The sequence below is a fragment of the Gopherus flavomarginatus genome, chromosome 23 (genome assembly GCF_025201925.1).
Source record: "Gopherus flavomarginatus isolate rGopFla2 chromosome 23, rGopFla2.mat.asm, whole genome shotgun sequence".
Taxonomy (NCBI): Eukaryota; Metazoa; Chordata; order Testudines; family Testudinidae; genus Gopherus; species Gopherus flavomarginatus.
In genome coordinates, this window is record NC_066639.1 from 5,862,592 (window position 1) to 5,879,999 (window position 17,408).

At 47.1% G+C, this 17,408-nt stretch overlaps 1 protein-coding gene across 3 annotated transcripts in view; it reads left to right on the forward strand.

Annotated features, from left to right (window-relative positions):
- LOC127039397 (zinc finger protein 501-like) overlaps positions 1-17,408 on the forward strand; it is a 190,263-nt gene that overhangs the window by 26,955 nt on the left and 145,900 nt on the right. The gene's annotated exons all lie outside the window — the stretch shown is intronic.

Here is a 17,408-nt window from a genome sequence, read left to right on the forward strand (position 1 = left end):
GACCCTAACAAACATCACACCCTAACACTGTACTGTGCACTGCACAGACCCTGACAGAGATCCTGCCCCCACATTTTGCCAGTTGCTGCAGGAGCCCTAAACAAAATCTGGGATCCTGTAATGCTAGGAGTTGCAGAGTCCCCAACTGAGATCAGGCTTCCTGTTGTGCAGGGCTCTGCACAGACGCTGACCAAGATCAGGGTCCCCATTGTGATAGGTGCGGAAAAGACACCAAGAGTATCTCTACCCTGCTGTTAAACCCCCCCAGCTGGCCCATGCCAGCTGACTCAGGCTCACAGGGCTCAGGTGAAGGGGCTGTTTAATTGCAGTGTAGATGTCTGGGCTCAGGCTGGAGCCAGGCTGTAGGACCCTGCGAGGTGGGAAGGTGCCAGACCTTGGGCTGCAGCCCCAGCCAGAACAGTGACACCGCAATTAAACAGCCCTGCAGACTGAGCCGTGTGAGCCCAATTCAGCGGGCACAGGCCAGCCGCCGGTGTCTGACTGCAGTGTAGACATGCCCACAGGGACAGAGAGGCCTTGTCAAAAAAGGCACAAAGACTAAATAGGGCAATGGTGGGAGGCGACTCTCCATTTTACAGATGGGGAAACTGAAGCTTAGAGAGCTGAAGTGATTTGCTCAAGTTTGCATGGAGAATTTGTGGCAAAACTGGGAACTGAACCCAGATTGTTTCAGTTCTTGCCTCTTCCCTTATCCACAAGCCCAGCATGTGTGTTCAGCATTGCTCTGGCCTGTATCTGCCTTGCATTGGCTTCCAAGGGAGACTGTGGAATTCCCTTCACTGGAGGTTTTTAAGACCAGGTTAGAGATTCACCAGTCTGGGAATGTCTAGGGATACTTGGTTCTGCCTCAGCACAGGAGGCTGGAGTAGACGCCCTCTCAAGATCCCTTCCAGGCCTGCATTGAAATAATTCTCTTTTGTGCTGTGTCCTGTTCTATGCTGAGCTGTTTTGCATGTTGCATTTTCTAACTGTGATTGCACCATGTTGTGTTGCATAGTTTTATGGTGCATTGTTTTGCCTCAGATGATCATATTGGTCCCTTTTGACCCTAAGGTCTATGAGTCTATGAGATTGTTTAGTGTCTATGTTGTGTTGGTTTGAGTTGAGCTATTTTGCATTGTGTACTTTTGTCCTAAGATGTGTTAGTTTGCATTGTGTTCCTTTCTTCTCCTTAGTATTGTGTCATTTTATGCTATGCAATGTAGTTTTTTGTTTTGTTGTTGTTTTTTGAATGGCTTGACATCTTCATGTTGTGCGGTTTTTCTCTGTATGTTGTTTTATACATATATATCGCATAGCATCCTTGAAATGTAGGGCTAGATAGGACCTCAAGATGTCATCAAGTCCAGCTGTCTCTGCTGAGGCAGGGCCAATTATATGTTGATTATCTCTGACAGAGGTTTGTCTTACCTACTCTTAAAGACTTGCAGGAAAAGAGACTCCACAGCCCCCCTTGTAAGACTATTCCAGAGCTGAAGTACCTCAGCTCTGGTGACACGCACACAGATTTTAGTGGTGAGCAGCTGTGGAGAGAGAGGAGACCCCAGTGAGTGGGCAGCTGGGTAAAGAGACTAAAGCTGAGAGGAGAAACATTGATGTGTGCAAGGTCTGTAACAGAGCTAAAACTAGATCCCAGTTCTAGTGCCACCGTCCTGTTGTTCTGGGCACTGAAGGTCTCTGCCATACTGGCGTTTTAGGCACTGGTGCAAACCCTTAGTACAGACAGACTTTACACTAGTGCACTCTGGCACTGGTGCATCATGTCCCTATTTGAAGGTTTGAAGTGGTGGGGTGGGAGGGGCAGTGACCTCACAGAGGCCTGGGGCTGGCTGACCAGTGCAGCTGGTAAGGGAGGGGCAGCAGTGAGTGCTGGAGGTATGAGCGAGGAGCACAACCCCACAGGACTGGACACTGACTTCTCCTGACTCGTGACACACACACCCAGCTGTGTGCAGGGACTGCAGCTGAGCTGTCCTGTCAAGACAGCCTGTGCATCCGTGGACAAACCATCTCTTCCTGCAGCCTAATACAATGAGGTGTGGGGACCTTTCCAAGCTGCGGGTTATGTGGCTCTGGCGTTAACGGGGTATGTTCCTGGCTGTGTCCCTGACCTGCTTGGTGACCTTGGGGAAGTCACAGCCCCTCTCTGTTTTCCTCCTACCCATTGTCTCTTTGGATTGTGATCTCTTTGGGGCATGGACTGTCCCTCTCTGTCTGTGCAGTGCCGAGCAGAATGGGGGTGCCGATCTCAGTCAGGTTCTCTGCCATGTGCTGCACGGTGGGGCCCTGATCTCCATCAGTGTCTGTGCAACAGAAAGCACAGCTTATAGACTCAGAGACATTAAGGGCAGAAGGTAGAGGTGTATTTCAGATGATGTCTCATCAGTGCCTTTTCTAACAGTACTAACCCTTTTATGTGTCTGCTGGAAATACCTCACGTGATGTATCCTAGGACTGCATTAACCTATTTCATGACTGCATCACATTGGCAGCTCATAATTATCCTTTGATCAACCAGTCTCCTCTGTCACTTCCAATTGATAAATCCCCAGCTTATTGCAAAATTATACACTTGGGGACTTACAACTAGAATTTGTGCACTATTCATTTTCATCCCATTTCTGTTACTCCAGCTTTCAAGGACATGCAGATTTTCTTGTATGATTTTCCTGTCTTCCTCCATATTGGCAATCCCTCCCGGCTTTGTGTCCCATTCCCACTTCTTGTGCCAAGATCACTAATAAAAGTGTTGAGTAAGATTGGTCCCAAGGCTGATCTGAGGAACTCCACTAGTAACTCCCTCCAGCCTGACAACTCACCATTCAATATGATCCCCTTGTAGACTCTCCTTGAACCAATTCTTTATTGACCTTTCGGTTCTCATATTAATCCCCATCTCCAATTTAACAAATAGTTTCCCATGTGGAACTGTATCAAAAACCTCACTCACGTCCAGTTCAGGTTTCTGTGGTACAGTCTACCTTTTGTAACACCATGTTTTATTGATTTATAGTGCTGAAGGCTGGGAGGAAGTGTTAGCAATAGGCTGAGAATGGCCATGTGGAGGTAGGGGATGGGATGGCAGACAGTGGGGTGGGGGGGGGATGCGGCATTGAGGTGTATCTGGGAATGTGTTTTGTAGGAGTCTATGTCTCTGCTCCCTGTGGCTGTGGTGCATTCCGTACCAAAGCAGCATGTCAGCAGAGCAGACGCACACACTGTATCTCTGTCTGTAATACGCAGCGTTCACTACCAGACGGGCTGGGCAATTTTTTAGAGACCCAGCTTGATTTCCTGGCTGGGGTGGGTTCAGTTGGACGGGGGTCTGGGGCTCTGATAGTTTGCGATGTTCCTTTTTGCATGGTCAGTTCTTTCCATTTATTGTTTTACCTCCACCTATGCCCGAGGCCACTCTCTTCTTAACTTGCTTCGGTTATTTCACTTCCAGTTTTTAAATGGGCTCTAAGAATTACAAAGCTGAATGAACGATAAACAAACAGAAGCATTTGAATGTTGGCCCATAGCTGGTAGAACTATACCTAGTGATGGTCGGCTTTAATTTCCTGGTTACCTCTAGCATTTTCTGGTGGAGTGGATAAAGCAGTGTCGAAGAGCCTAATGCGCCTTTTTAGGGCAAAAGGGCTCGTCAGGTCTTAGCTCTCTAAGGAACATGTTACCAGCCAGGGCTTGTAGTCTTTCAGGAGAGGTGCACTGGGTTGTATTTAGGAATCTCAAAATGAAAGTTGAAGACGGCTGGTTCACAATATCCAATGAAATCTTGCAAACAATTATACAAATGGACCCTACTGCTGTTAAAACAACATGGTATTAATACTGATTCAAAACTGACATTAAAATTACGAGGTAAACACATGAGAAATGAACTGACACCTACTTACCATTTCTTATTGCCTAAAATTTTGACACCCGCTCACACTATCTTTTTTTAAAAGCGCTGCCCAGCACACAGTCATGTTAATGAATGAGAGCACACCCTTTATTGACTGCTTTGTGTTGCATGATCATCTGATTAAGCACCTAATTACAACTGTACCACTGTAAGTGGAAATGCATCAACCCAGCTTAGCTCCAAGTTGTTGAGATGGGAATGAAAAATTTCTAAATTAAATACATGGCAGAATGGTTAATGGGGAAAATACACTGAAATGCCTCTACCCAGTCCTGTTGACTTCTCCTAAACCCTCCATGAGTTCTGGCCTCTTGGTCAACTTGGCTCCCAGTCTCGCAACGGCTGTGCCCTCTCCCAGCCTAACCCATTTTTACTGCAATTGTTCACCCTCCTCATCCAGGCAGGGGGTTGGCGCTGCAGCCCCTAAGGTACCTGCGTTAATCACAGTCTCTCGAACCAGGGCTATTTAGATTTCAGGGAATGATTTATCTGAGTTACTGACTCTGGGAGGTGGGAGAGAGGAGAGGCTGAGAGGGCATTTGCTCTTAGGGCCATGTTCAACCCTGGTAGGCTCCTGTTACCTCGTTCTCCACCCTCTCCCATGTGTGTCTGCTCATGTGTCAGTGTGTCACCTTCTGATCATAATGCCACTGGCTTCAGCAGAGCTCCCAGACAGGAACTACATCACAAGAGGGTTACGGTACTGAGAGTAAAATACATCTCAAGGAGAGAGTAATTATCCTGAAATGAAACATTCCAATCTAGGAAGTGAAAGAATTCAAGTACTTCATTACTTAAAATTATGCTTGAAATGATTAGATTTTTATGAATAAATTGCAATAAATGTTGATTTCACTGTACACAGACAAATGAAAAATAATTTGTATAGGTAATATACAGAAATGCTTCTGGAGAGAGTGGAGTTTGATTTAAGGATATTTACACGGTATATTTTGGGTGTGACATTGACAATTTCTCTTTGAACGGTTATATGATTTGGCTTTTGGAATCTCAGCAGTTACTCTTATTAAATAATTGTTGTCTGATGACCTCCCCTAACTTCCCACAGCTCTGAACATTGAAATTGTAAACACTGAAAAAAGGGCTTAAAAATAAATATCGCTATCTATTGAAATTAAAAGAAAGAAAGAGACAAAATGAATTTTGACAAACCCACTTAACAGCAATTGCAATATGTTAGGGGATGGAAATTCACAACTAGGGCACCAACCTTAATTCTGCCCTGTAGTGACACCAGGCAATTGCCGTAGGGCTACAATTTAGGCATTTTAGTGTATATATTCCCAGATTACAAATCGGTATAATCTAAAGACACATGAGATCTTTTCCTCAGGATATCACCGTAACTGGTTTGTTTCTCTTGTTGGTAATTCCCAGAAATGAACAGATTATTAACGTTTTGTCAGTTATGAAGTGGCCATTTCAGATTTCTGGGGAGTGTCTGTTGTTTGGCACTAGGGGCCAGGTCCTTGAAGAGATGGAACCTTGGTTTCATTTTAACTTCTCCATGCTCAGCAGCTTCTGGAATTTGGTTCAAAGTATTTACATGTTTCCCTGCCCTGTTGTTAAAAGTGCTGCTTTAGAAAGTGGGGAAGGGCAGGAACTGTCTGCAGGATCAATAGCTGAGTCCCTTAGGCCTTGGCTACACTCACACTTTACAGCGCTGCAACTGGGGTGTGAAAAAACACCCCCCTGAGCGCTGCAAGATACAGCGCTGTAAAGCATCAGTGTAATCAGGGCAGCAGTGCTGGGAGCGCGGCTCCCAGCGCTGCACGCTACACCCGTAAAGGAAGTGGTGTACATGCTGCGCTGGGAGAGCTCTCTCCCAGCGCTGCCGCTCTGACTACACTCACACTTCAAAGCGCTGCCGTGGCAGCGCTCCCGCAGCGGTGCCGGGGCAGCGCTTTGAAATTCCAAATGTAGCCATACCCTTAGATAGTTATAGCTCATCGGAAGGAAGATGGGGATTAGTGGGTGTCTGGGGATTTGATAATAAACATACAAATATCATTGTTCTTAGTGAATTTTCATCTTCTAATTCCCATAACCCACTAATTATCCCTGGCTGCCCCCAGTCTTCTGGGGAGGGAGAACTAGTAAACTCCTGTGGCCAGTGTGGAACCTAAGGCACAAGGATCTTTCCGTGGCTGACTCAAAGTCACCCAGATTGAAATTCACTTCACTGGATAAATCCCTAGTTGCTGAGCTCCGCAGACGGGTGGAGAGGTGAATTCCATCCCCCATTCTTGAGCATGGACCCCCCTCCAATTCTCACCCTGATCTAAGACACTACCCCAGCCTTCCTCCTGCAGTGATGGACGCACTTGATGCTGCCAGAGCCATCTGCCATGGGATCTAGAGGGGGCAGAGGCTGAGCTCCAGAACTGCTCCCCCTGGCCACAGCCCCCAAGCTGTGCTGGAGTTGTCCTGACTTTCCAATCTGCAGATCGGTCCAGCTGTGCCCAGCCCGTGCACCCGCCACACACAAACTGTCACAACAAACATGCCAGGATTGGGAAAGACCATCTGGGGCTGGCTGCAGTCTCCCTTTGCTGCTGTGAGGGGAATGGGGTGGTCCCTCATATAGGATACAAACGTACCCAGGGGCAGAAGGGAAATGTTGTTTCTTCCAGGGGTTTGAAATGTTTGGTTTAGAGTCCTGAGCTCTGTCTTCCTGTTTGTCTCCTTCTGCCACTTTCAGATCTCTTGGAGAGACAAGGTGGGTGAGGTAATTTTTTTAGAACCAATTAAAAATAGCTTTATGGTATCCTGGGACCAACATGGGTACAACAACTTTCCCCTTTGTACCCCCTCCCCATCTCATCTCCCCCTCAGCGGAGACTGTCCCATGTGCTAGGAAAATAAGGGTTCAGTCCTGTCACTGAATTGGGTCTTGCCAGCACTAACGGGAGTGAAAGCCTGTGTGCATTAATGACAGCAGCAGCTCTGGGACTCGACCCATAGGGAGAAGAGATGGGAGTGAGCAGGTTATGTTTGTGCCAGGTGTGAGTTACTCATGTGGGAATTCTGCACCACTGGGTATGCACAGAATTCACGTCCAGCTGAGAATTTCTTTTTTTTGGCGTGAAGAAGATACATTCTGCCTGAGAAGTGCTACAGTTCTGCCTTTCACCCACCAAAGGCCCCTGTGGCACCAGAGCAGGCAGCATTCAGCTGGGTTCATCTTGCTGGTGATTTGTTGCCCCAAGCTCTACCCCAAATGAGAAGAGAGTTAGTGGGTGGAACTTGGGAGAGTCCTGAGACGGCTGCCTCTGGGGGTGGGGACAGGGTGGTCATTCTCTACTCTCAAGAGGATGTGAAAAGGGCACAGGAGGAGCAAGTGTCCCCTATGGAGACTGCCCAGCCCCAGGTTATCCAGTCCCAGACGCTTCTTCCCCCACCATACCCCAAACCTCTTCACCCCTCCAACCATCAATTGCCAGTCTTCCCTCGCTGGTAGCCCTTCCTGACTGGCAGAGACCCTCTAAGCCAGTAGTGTGTCAGGGCTCAACCTTCTGGCTGAGTCCTCTGACCACTTTCTTCCTCTCTCGGGGTGACATGCCACAGGGGCCACACAAATCTACATTGCTTAGGCTTTGGCTTCAGCCCCAGGTAGGGGCTCAGGGCCCTGGACTTCAGCCCCATGCACTGGGACTTAAGTTTTCTGCCCTGGGCCTCAGTGAGTCTAATACTGGCCTTGCTTGGCACCCGCCCTGAAACCTGCTAGTGGCCCCTAGCGGGTCCAGGACCCCTAGTTGAGAACCACTGCCTTAGCCTACAAATCTCAGCAATGTTCAGGTTACTGCCAGTCATAGAATCATAGAATATCAGGGCTGGAAGGAACCTCAGGAGGTCATCTAGTCCAACCCCCTGCTCAAAGCAGGACCAGTCCTCAACTAAATCATCCCAGCCAGGGCTTTGTCACGCCTGACCTTGTCCCAAAGGACCAGTCACTTACTGAGGTCAGTTGAATCTTAGATCTCACAGCAAAGACAATACTTGTAGCCAGTCCTGTAATAACCTGTATTAAGACTTATTTAAAAGGAAACGAGAGTTGTTTACGAAGTTAAAGCAGGTAATCCTATAGATGGAGACAAGTTACAGTCTTAAATTTCAAAAGGTAATAGAAGCCTCTATAATAAGCAAGCCCTGTATCTTCCTTAGGACTAACCCAGGCTAATCAGCTTGGGATCTCTTGCTTATGCCTAGAATCTTTGTCCCCCAGAGTCCAAGCAGCATACAGATAATCAGTTCCTTCTGTATGGGTTTTTTTATCCCCTTCCTGCCATGTGCTCTGAGCTGCAAACTGAGCTAATGAGAAGTCAAGAGCACAACAACAGTCTTTTGTCGTCTTTAACATCCCATAATAGTCTTTCTGGTGTTGATGAACCTTTCCTGCCAGGCAGGATGTAATGCATTTGGTTGCCAGTCAGCACTTCACCTAGGTAAAGTCTCTCTCCTGTCTGGTGATTTACAGAGCCACAGAGGCTCACAATGCAATTAGTCAGATATTAACCCAGGCAGCAACTCACAAGCATTCAATAAAGTGTAAACACATTCTTATAATCCTAGTCCCTAATACTAACACGGGTGAGTCAGACTGATTCCAGCTATGTGTTTGTCCCTGTTCCATGAAGACATGGGGGCTTTTGCAAGAGCTAACTTCTCATCTGCCAGTGTCACAGGCAGGATGGGCAGGGATGGTGTCTCTAGCCTCTGTTTGCCAGAAGCAGGGAATGGGTGACGAGGTGGATCATTTGATGATTACCTGTTCTGTTCATTCTCTCTGAAGCACCTGGCATTTGCCACTGAGCTAGATGGACCATTGGTCTGATGCATTGGGCAGCTCTGACATTCTTATGTTCACAGTCTCTGTCAGGAGTATCTACTCATTTGGACTCACTGTGGGGCCACAGAAAGAAACAAGATGTTCTGAGGCAAGAAGGCCCAGTCTCAGAGCCCCAGGGCTCATGCTTCCCAAAAGCTAAAACTAGGCCCAGCCCATGAAAGGGGCACTGCCAGGAGACACTGTATAAAGGCTGGAGCATCAAACAGCTTTGTAAACCTGAGAGAGCTGCCTTGGGAACAGTGACAGGGAGAATTCCCCAGAGTGACTCCTTTGATTCTTCTGTTCTCTGGCCTTTGGTTCATAGAATTATAGAACTGGAAGGGACCTCGAGAGGTCATCTAGGCCAGTCCCCTGCACTCAAGGCAGGACTCAATATTATCTAGACAATCCCTGACAGGTGTTTGTCCAGCCTGCTCTTAAATATCCCCAGTGATGGAGATTCCACAACCTCCCTAGACAATTTATTCCAGTGCTTAGCCACTCTGACATTTAGGAAGTTTTTTTCCTAATCTCTATCCTAAACCACCCTTGCTGTAATTTAAGTCCATTGCTTCTTGTCCTATCCTCACCGATTCAGAAGAACAATTTTTCTCTGGCATCCTTGTAACAACCTTTTATGTACTTGAAAACTGTGATCATGTCCCCTCTGAGTCTTCTCCAGACTCAACAAACCCAGTTTTTTCAATCTTCCCTCATTGGCCATGTTTTCTAGACCTTTATTCATTTTTGTTACTCTTCTCTGGACTTGCTCCATTTTGTCCACATCTTTTCCTGAAATGTGGTCCCCAGAACTGGACACACTACTCCAGTTGAGACCTAATCACTGCGGAAGTAGAGCGACAGAATTACTTCTCGTGTCTTGTTTACAATACTCCTGCTAATACATCCCGAAATGATACTTACTGTTGCAAAAAAAGTGTAACTCTGTTGACTCATATTCTGCTTCTGATCCACTATTACCCCCAGATCCGTTTCCACAGCACTCCTTCTTTGGCAGTTATTTACCCATTTTGTATGATTGTTCCTTCCTAAGCGCTGTACTTTGCATTTGTCGTTATTGAATTTCATCCTATTTACTTCAGACCATTTCTCCAGTTTGTCCAGATGACTTTGAATTTCAGTTCTATCCTCCTAAAGTCCTTGCAACCCCTCCCAGCTTGGTATCGCCTGCAAACTTGATAAGTGTAACAGAGAGACTCTGCTGCTGGAGGGTTTTCACCATGTGTCAGAGGGTTACACCCTGGTAAGGAGGGGGCTAGATCTGTACTGGAATAAGGTCACTCTGTGCTTCCGAGTGTGGCAGAACCTAGAATGTCCATTAGCAGGGGAAATCCTGGGGGGAATCAACATGTGGAAAGGAGAGAAACCCTGTCTGAATGCTCTCACATTTGCCCTTCTCACCCTGGCAGGCTACAGATTAACGTCCACTGTTTTGCTCCAGATCATCCCATCCTCCCAGGGGGAAGGCAATGGCTGCAATGGAGCTGGTTCAGGTAAGGGATTCTCAGGGAGCTGGTGGTGGGTTCTGCTTGGAGGGAGAGAAGCGGTAAATGTATAGGAGGGTGGGAGCCAGTGATGAGCTGCCAAAATATTAACAACAGGTTCCTTCCTCCTCACTTCACTGAGGGGCTCATGCCCCCCCGGGGGTCATGCCCCATGCAACCCCCCCTGTTCCTTGACACCCCCCCAGGGACCCCTGATCCATCCCCCCCTTCCCTTGTCCCTGACTGCCCCCTGCCACCCCATCAAACCTCTCCTCTCATTCTTGATGCCCCCTCGGAACCTCTGCCCCATCCAACCATCCCTTCTCTCTGTCCCTGACTGCCCCCCACCACCTCATCCAACCCCTGCTCCTTCCTGACATGCCCTCCTGGGACCCTTGCCCCCATTCAATTCCCTTGTTCCCTGCCCTCTGACCGCCCTGACCCCTATCCACCCCCCACAACCCACCAAACACCCCCTCCCTGCTCCCTGCCCCCTTACCACACTGCCTGGGGCCAGGACTGGGACAGCTCTGCCGGGACCATCGACTGGACGCCGCAGGGACCCAACTCCCTGAAGCCAGGGCTGGAGCCTGCTCGGCCGGGTGACTGCGGTGCTGGGGGACCTGAGCTGGGCTGGGTCGGAGCCGCTCAGGCAGGGACCAGCCCCGAGCCAGGGGTGCTTAGACGGGACCCGGCTGGGTGCGCTTGACCATGGCCATGGTGGAGCTGCACAGGTGGAGCCGGACTGAGCCATACTGCGCATCCGCCCCCCGCACCCCCTCCGGACCAGGTTACCTGCCTGCTGCTTGTTTCAGGCTTCCCTTGAACATTTGGATTCGCAGGAAGCAGGGGATGGGGAGGAGAAGGAGGATGGAGCTTTCAGAGGAGAGGGGGAGGTGGGCTGAGGGCTGGGTGGACAACTACCTGAGCCTTTGTTAAATTTAAAAGCTTTTTTAGAACCAGTTGTCCTGGAACACCCTGTTCTAAAAAGGCTTGTAAATTTAACAACCTGTTCATGCGAACCGGCTGAAGCTCACCACTGGTGGGATCTGCTAGAGGTGGTGGGAGGTAGGAAATATCTTTAGTGGAGAAAAGAGGGGACAGGATGTGACAAAACTGCTGAGACTTGTGTACTCTAGGGTGTGATGGGTTCTCACCCCGGGATACAGTCTGAGGGGCTTCTGAGAACCGCTGTGCCCTCTAACCCTCAAGCCGGGCTGGCCCTTCTCACACTGCTTTGCTGGAGATTCAGCCTGCCTCTCCAGGGCCTGTTATCACCCAGCATGACAGCAGGTGGCTCCATGCAGCCAACTAATTTACCTGAGTGCGTTACCTAAGCCACTCAAGGAGAGATAGAAGACAACAGCCAATTTCCCAGCGATAAGTGTTAGCAAACAGATCAAAGCAGATTACTTAGCAAATAACTGAAAGCTCAGACCAAGCCTAACATGCTAGATGGATAGAATTTGAATTAGCAATTTCTCACCCTGACTGATGATACAAGCAGTCCACCAAGTTTCCATACCAAGCTAGAAATCCCTTTACCCTGGAACCAGCACTTCCCCCAGTTCAGTGTTCGTTCCTCAGGTGTTTCCAGGAGTTCTCTTGTGCAGGGAATGAGGCCAAGAGCTGATGTCCCACTCCACTTATGTAGCTTTTCCATATGGCAGGAACCCTTTGTTCTAACCTCAGTTCCCAGTCCGGTTTGTGGAAAAATATAGGTAGCAAAATGAAGTTCATTGTCATGTGGTCTGGTCACATGCCCTAGCATGCCCTGCTGAGTCACAGTAGCCATGACTCCTAGGCTGGCTGAACCGTTCACAGGAGGGCTAAGCTCTTGCACAGTCCATTGTCTTTGTTGATGAGCCATGAACACTGTCTGGCTTCTTCATTGTTGTACCTGAAAGGCTCGTTGTGGCTGTTAACCCAGAGTAAGCACATTTGAAAGATAGATACAGAGTCAATATCCATAACACAGGTAAGATAATCATATTCAGCAAATCATAACTTTTCCAGTGACACCACACATGAGACACTTTGTACAAAATGAGTCATGTCCTAATCATATTATAATCCTGCCACTATGTTGAATATGGGCTGTCGTGTCAGATAGGTTCTAATTTCAAGGCACAGGCTTTGGGAATGAAACTTCCCCTCTTTGTGGAACAGGAAATAACCCTCCAGCCAGGGCTGGGACAACTTCCCAGACTCCCAGTGCTGAAACCTGAACCTCCTGACACTTCATTAGTTACCCCTATCCCTAGCCTTTGTGGCAACTGCAAACTTTATCGGTGATGATTTTATATTCTCTTCCAGGTCATTGATAAGAATCTTAAATAGCAGAGGGCCAAGATCCAATCCTTGCGGGAACCTGCTAGAAAGAAATCCACTCGACCATGGTTCCCTATTTAAAATCCCAGTTTTTAATTTATTTAATGTATGCCCTGTGTATTTTGTATCTTTCTAGTCAAAATATTGTGCTGAACCAACTCATGTGCCTACATATATTACGTCAGGACTATTAGCTGCAAGTAAACTTTTGATCTCATCCAATAAGGATATCCAGTTAGTTTGATAGGATCTATTGTGTCTAAACCTTTTTAATGGGTACTAATTATATTACTCTCCTTTCTTTCTTAATGAAATCCAGTATCGGCTGCTCCATTCTCTTGCCCAGTATCGATTTCAGACTGACACACTTGTAATTCGCTGCATCATCTCTTTTATACTTTTTAAATATTGGCACAGCATTAGCTTTATTCCAGTCTTCTGGAATTTCCCAAGTGTTCCAAGTCCCAATTAAAATCAACATTAACAGTCCACCACACTCCTCCAGCAGGTCTTTCAAAACTCTAGTTATCTGGACCATTGTTAGGATTGAATTTTGTCCTTTTAAAAACTTCCTTTCTTATTTTCATTGGTTGATCACTTGATTTCTGATAGCTTCCTCTTGCCAACTTTCTACAATTCTGACCTTCGAACTTCTATCCTTTACTATTGACTTCCCCTTTCTTCCATATATTTTATTTGGAGAGTGTTGGGATTCCTACCAGGGAGCTACCAGCAGGGTCCAGAGACAGCCCCATCTCCTATATTAAGCTCTGGCTAGTAGCTATGTGATAAATGTGACGACCCTGCTTCCGTCTGTCAGCTGGGAGACACAAAGGTTCTCTCTTCCTCCTGGCTGCTCTAGGCAAGGTGAGGTGGTACTCTGTTAACATGTGCCTCCTGGAGCTTCCATTTACCTGGTGCTGCTGTTCCCTGAATAGTGGGGTTGGGAGTGCGGCAGCAGGTCCTGAGTGTTGGACTCTTTCTTTTTCAGGGGCCGGTGACTTTCGAGGAGGTGGCTGTGTATTTCACTAGGGAGGAATGGGCTCTTCTGGACCCTGTTGAGAGAGCCCTCTACAGGGATGTCATGCAGGAGAACTATGAGACGGTGACCTCGCTGGGTAAGGAGTCCTGTCCCCTGGGTTATTAGAAGCTGTGGGGTCTCTAAAGAACCTGAGCAGTAATAACTTTATACCTTTATTCATCATTCAAGTTTTGACAAGTTTCTTTGTCCCCCTTTTTTTCCTTATCTCTCATACACTAGCAGGCAGCAGGGAGGGAGGAGGTAATAAGGGATGAGGAGGGAACACAAGAAGCTCCCAAGGCGCCGGGAGGTGGTGCCGGCTGCGAGTAATGGGAAGAAGCAGAGGGGAGTGTGGAGGAAGGGCACCCAGGAAGTGGGCTGGGTGGGTCAGTGGGAGGGAGGAGAGGTTTGGGGATCTAGAGCTGTGGGGGATCCCAGACCTTTAACCCTGAATCCCTACCCAAACCTCAGGTAAATCCTAGACTTCAGCATAACCACTCTCGCAAAGCCTCAACTTAATATAAGGCCCTGAACTGTAGCAAGCTTAGGCTATGTTTACTAAATCGTATCACTAAATCGACCACGGCTAGATCGATCTCAGAGCGTCAATCCTGGCTGTAGTGTCGACCTGCCCTTAATAACCCATTTCTTTATGCTCACCTCTTTGCCTCCACACTTGTTCCAAAATAATAAGTAATACTCTGATCATGGCATCTTACCTCTAGCAAGTATAAAACTGCCCACAAGACGTGAGACTAGCTTATAGATCGTAAAATCAGGGCAGGGTCAAGATGAGTGAGGGTTTGGAGAGAGTCTTGTCCCCCTCTCCCAATCTGCAGCAGCCACAAGCTGTCTTCCCTCCAGGCTCCTTGGATCTTCGAACCTGTCCCTCCTGAGGTTACGTAGCCCAGTTCTTGTTTCTTACATTCTCCTTTTTCAGAAGAATTAGAAGCTGTTGCTCCTGAATGTTAGCGTTTAATTCCCCAGCCTTCTCCTCCCACTGGGGGAGTTTAATTCTCCATCCCATTTCACCTGAGTCACTAGATTTCCTAATTCCCCAAAATGTGCTTTTGCAATGTCACAGTTCAGGGGTAGCTAAGCCTTTGACCTGCCTCCATGGTCTGCTCAAGGAATGGCCCCTCAGGTATCAGGCCTCTAGCCAGCCCCTCTCTATGGATAGGGACCCACATGCGTCTCCTTTTTGACCAGTGTGTGAGGATTGCAGCTTGTCCTCCACTGTGTTTGCTGGACTAATGTCCATTTCCTGTGCTTTGCTTTCTCTCCAGGGGCTGTGAGCAGTGTGTGTGAGATAGAGGTGGGACTTCAGTGATACTTGTATGATGCCAATACACACCTCAGTCACGTAGCTGTCATGGGGTGATATGAATGGGTCATTTAGGACTCACTGGGAGTAACCTACATCAATCTAATACCCAACAGAGACAAGAGAATGACTGTCACCCAGGGCTGCCCAGAGGATTAAGGTTGCCTGGGGTCTTCAGTGGCATGTTCCCCTTATGTGCTCTGACACCGCAGAGCATTTTCCTCGTGTCCCCCTTACCAGCTGGAAGGAGGTTACTAGTGGAGTTCCTCAAGGATCGGTTTTTGGACCAATCTTATCTAACCTTTTTATTACTGACCTTGGCACAAAAAATGGGAATGTGCTAATAAAGTTTGCGGATGACGCGAAGCTGGGGGGTATTGCTAACACGGAGAAGGACCAGGATATCATACAGGAAGATCTGGACCACCTTGTAAACTGGAGTAATAGTAATAGGATGAAATTTAATAGTGAAAAGTGCAAGGTCATGCACTTAGGGATTAATAATAAGAAGGTTAGATATACATTGGGGACGCATCAGGTGGAAGCAACAGAGGAGGAGAAGGACCTTGCACTATTGATAGATCACAGGATGACTATGAGCCGCCAATGTGGTATGGCCGTTAAAAGAGCTAATGCGGTTTTAGGATGCATCAGGCGAGGTATTTCCAGCAAAGATAAGGAGGTGTTAGTACCATTATATAAGGCACTGATGAGACCCCACCTGGAATACTGTGTGCAGTTCTACTCTCCCATGTTTAAGAAGGATGAATTCAAACTGGAACAGGTTCAGAGACGGGCTACTAGGATGATCCAAGGAATGGAAAACCTGTCATATGAAAGGAGACTCAAAGAGCTTGGCTTGTTTAGTCTAGCCAAAAAAAGTCTGAGAGGGAATATGCTTGCTCTTTATAAATATATCAGAGGGATTAATATTAGGGAGGGAGAGAAATTATTAAGCTTTGTACCAATGTAGACACAAGAACAAATGGGTATAAACTGGACACTAGGAAGTTTAGACTTGAAATTAGATGAAGGTTTCTAACCATTAGAGGAGTGAAGTTCTGGAACAGCCTTCCAAGGGGATTAGTGGGGAAAAAAGACATATCTGGCTTTAAGATTAAGCTTGATAAGTTTATGGAAGGGATAGTATGATGGGATAGCCTAATTTTGGCAATCGATCTTTGATTATCAGCAGATAAGTATGCCCAGTGGTCGATGATGGGATGTTGGATGGGATGGGATCTGAGTTACTGCAGAGAATTTTTTCCTGCGTGCTGGCTGGTGAGTCTTGCCCACATGCTCAGGGTTTAGCTGATCGCCATATTTGGGGTCGGGAAGGAATTTTCCTCCAGGGCAGAGTGGTAGAGGCCCTGGAGGTTTTTCGCCTTCCTCTGCAGCGTGGGACATGGGTCACTTGCTAGTGGATTCTCTGCAGCTTGAGGTCTTCAAACCACAATTTGAAGACTTCAATAACTCAGACATAGGTTAGGGGTTTGTTATAGAAGTGGATGGAGAGTGTTCTGTGGCCTGCTTTGTGCAGGGGTCGGACTAGATGATCACATTGGTCCCTTCTGACCCTAGAATCTATGAGTCTATGAGCTCTGATGCCGCAGAGCATTTGCCCTGTTTCCCTGTTCCTGTTCCCCCTCCTGTTTGACTCAGTTTATATAGTAATATTCTCAGCTGTACCTTTGCTTAACCAATCATTGTACTGAAATTTAATTAACCAATCCTAACGCATTGAAACATAATTCTCTAACCAACTGTATCCCACTACCTAATTAACTTACACCTAGCAAAATTAATTATACAGCAGACAAAAACAATTAGAGAATCAGACTGATTAACATTGTAAAGCGGCGGCCATAAAGATAAAAAAATACAAAAATGAGAGTTTCACAACCACAAGCATTGAGTAATGATTTCTTGCCAAACCAGTCTGCTATCAAACTAAGTTTTCTTTAACCATCTTAAGATCTGTTTCTTTATCTGGTAGTGCTGGACACTATCAGGACAGGATCATCTTCCTAACAGCCCAATAGCACCTTATTTCAGTGTGACTCGTTTGGGATGTGAGGATGTGACCCTTTGCTTCCCAGCTTATGGCTGCCCCTGCTGCTCAGCCAAAGGTCTTAGCCTAAGGACAAGACCTCAGTCTGTCACGGTAAGAGAAGGCCTTTACAAATACAGACAGTGATTTTGATTCTTTGTTTTCATACTCCTATAAGTAGCTAAGTGATAAAAATACCCCTAAGTTCTTAAACTATAGGCTTTACAGGCAGGCCTGAATATCTCTATTCTAACAGTGGGTTCTGTCCTTTATCCCATTCTGTGCCTGTCTTGTGTATTTAGATTGTAAATTCTTCAGGGCATGGGCCATCTACTATTCTGTGTTTGTACTTGTCCTAACACAATGGGGACCCACTGTTAGTTGCTCCTTAGCACTA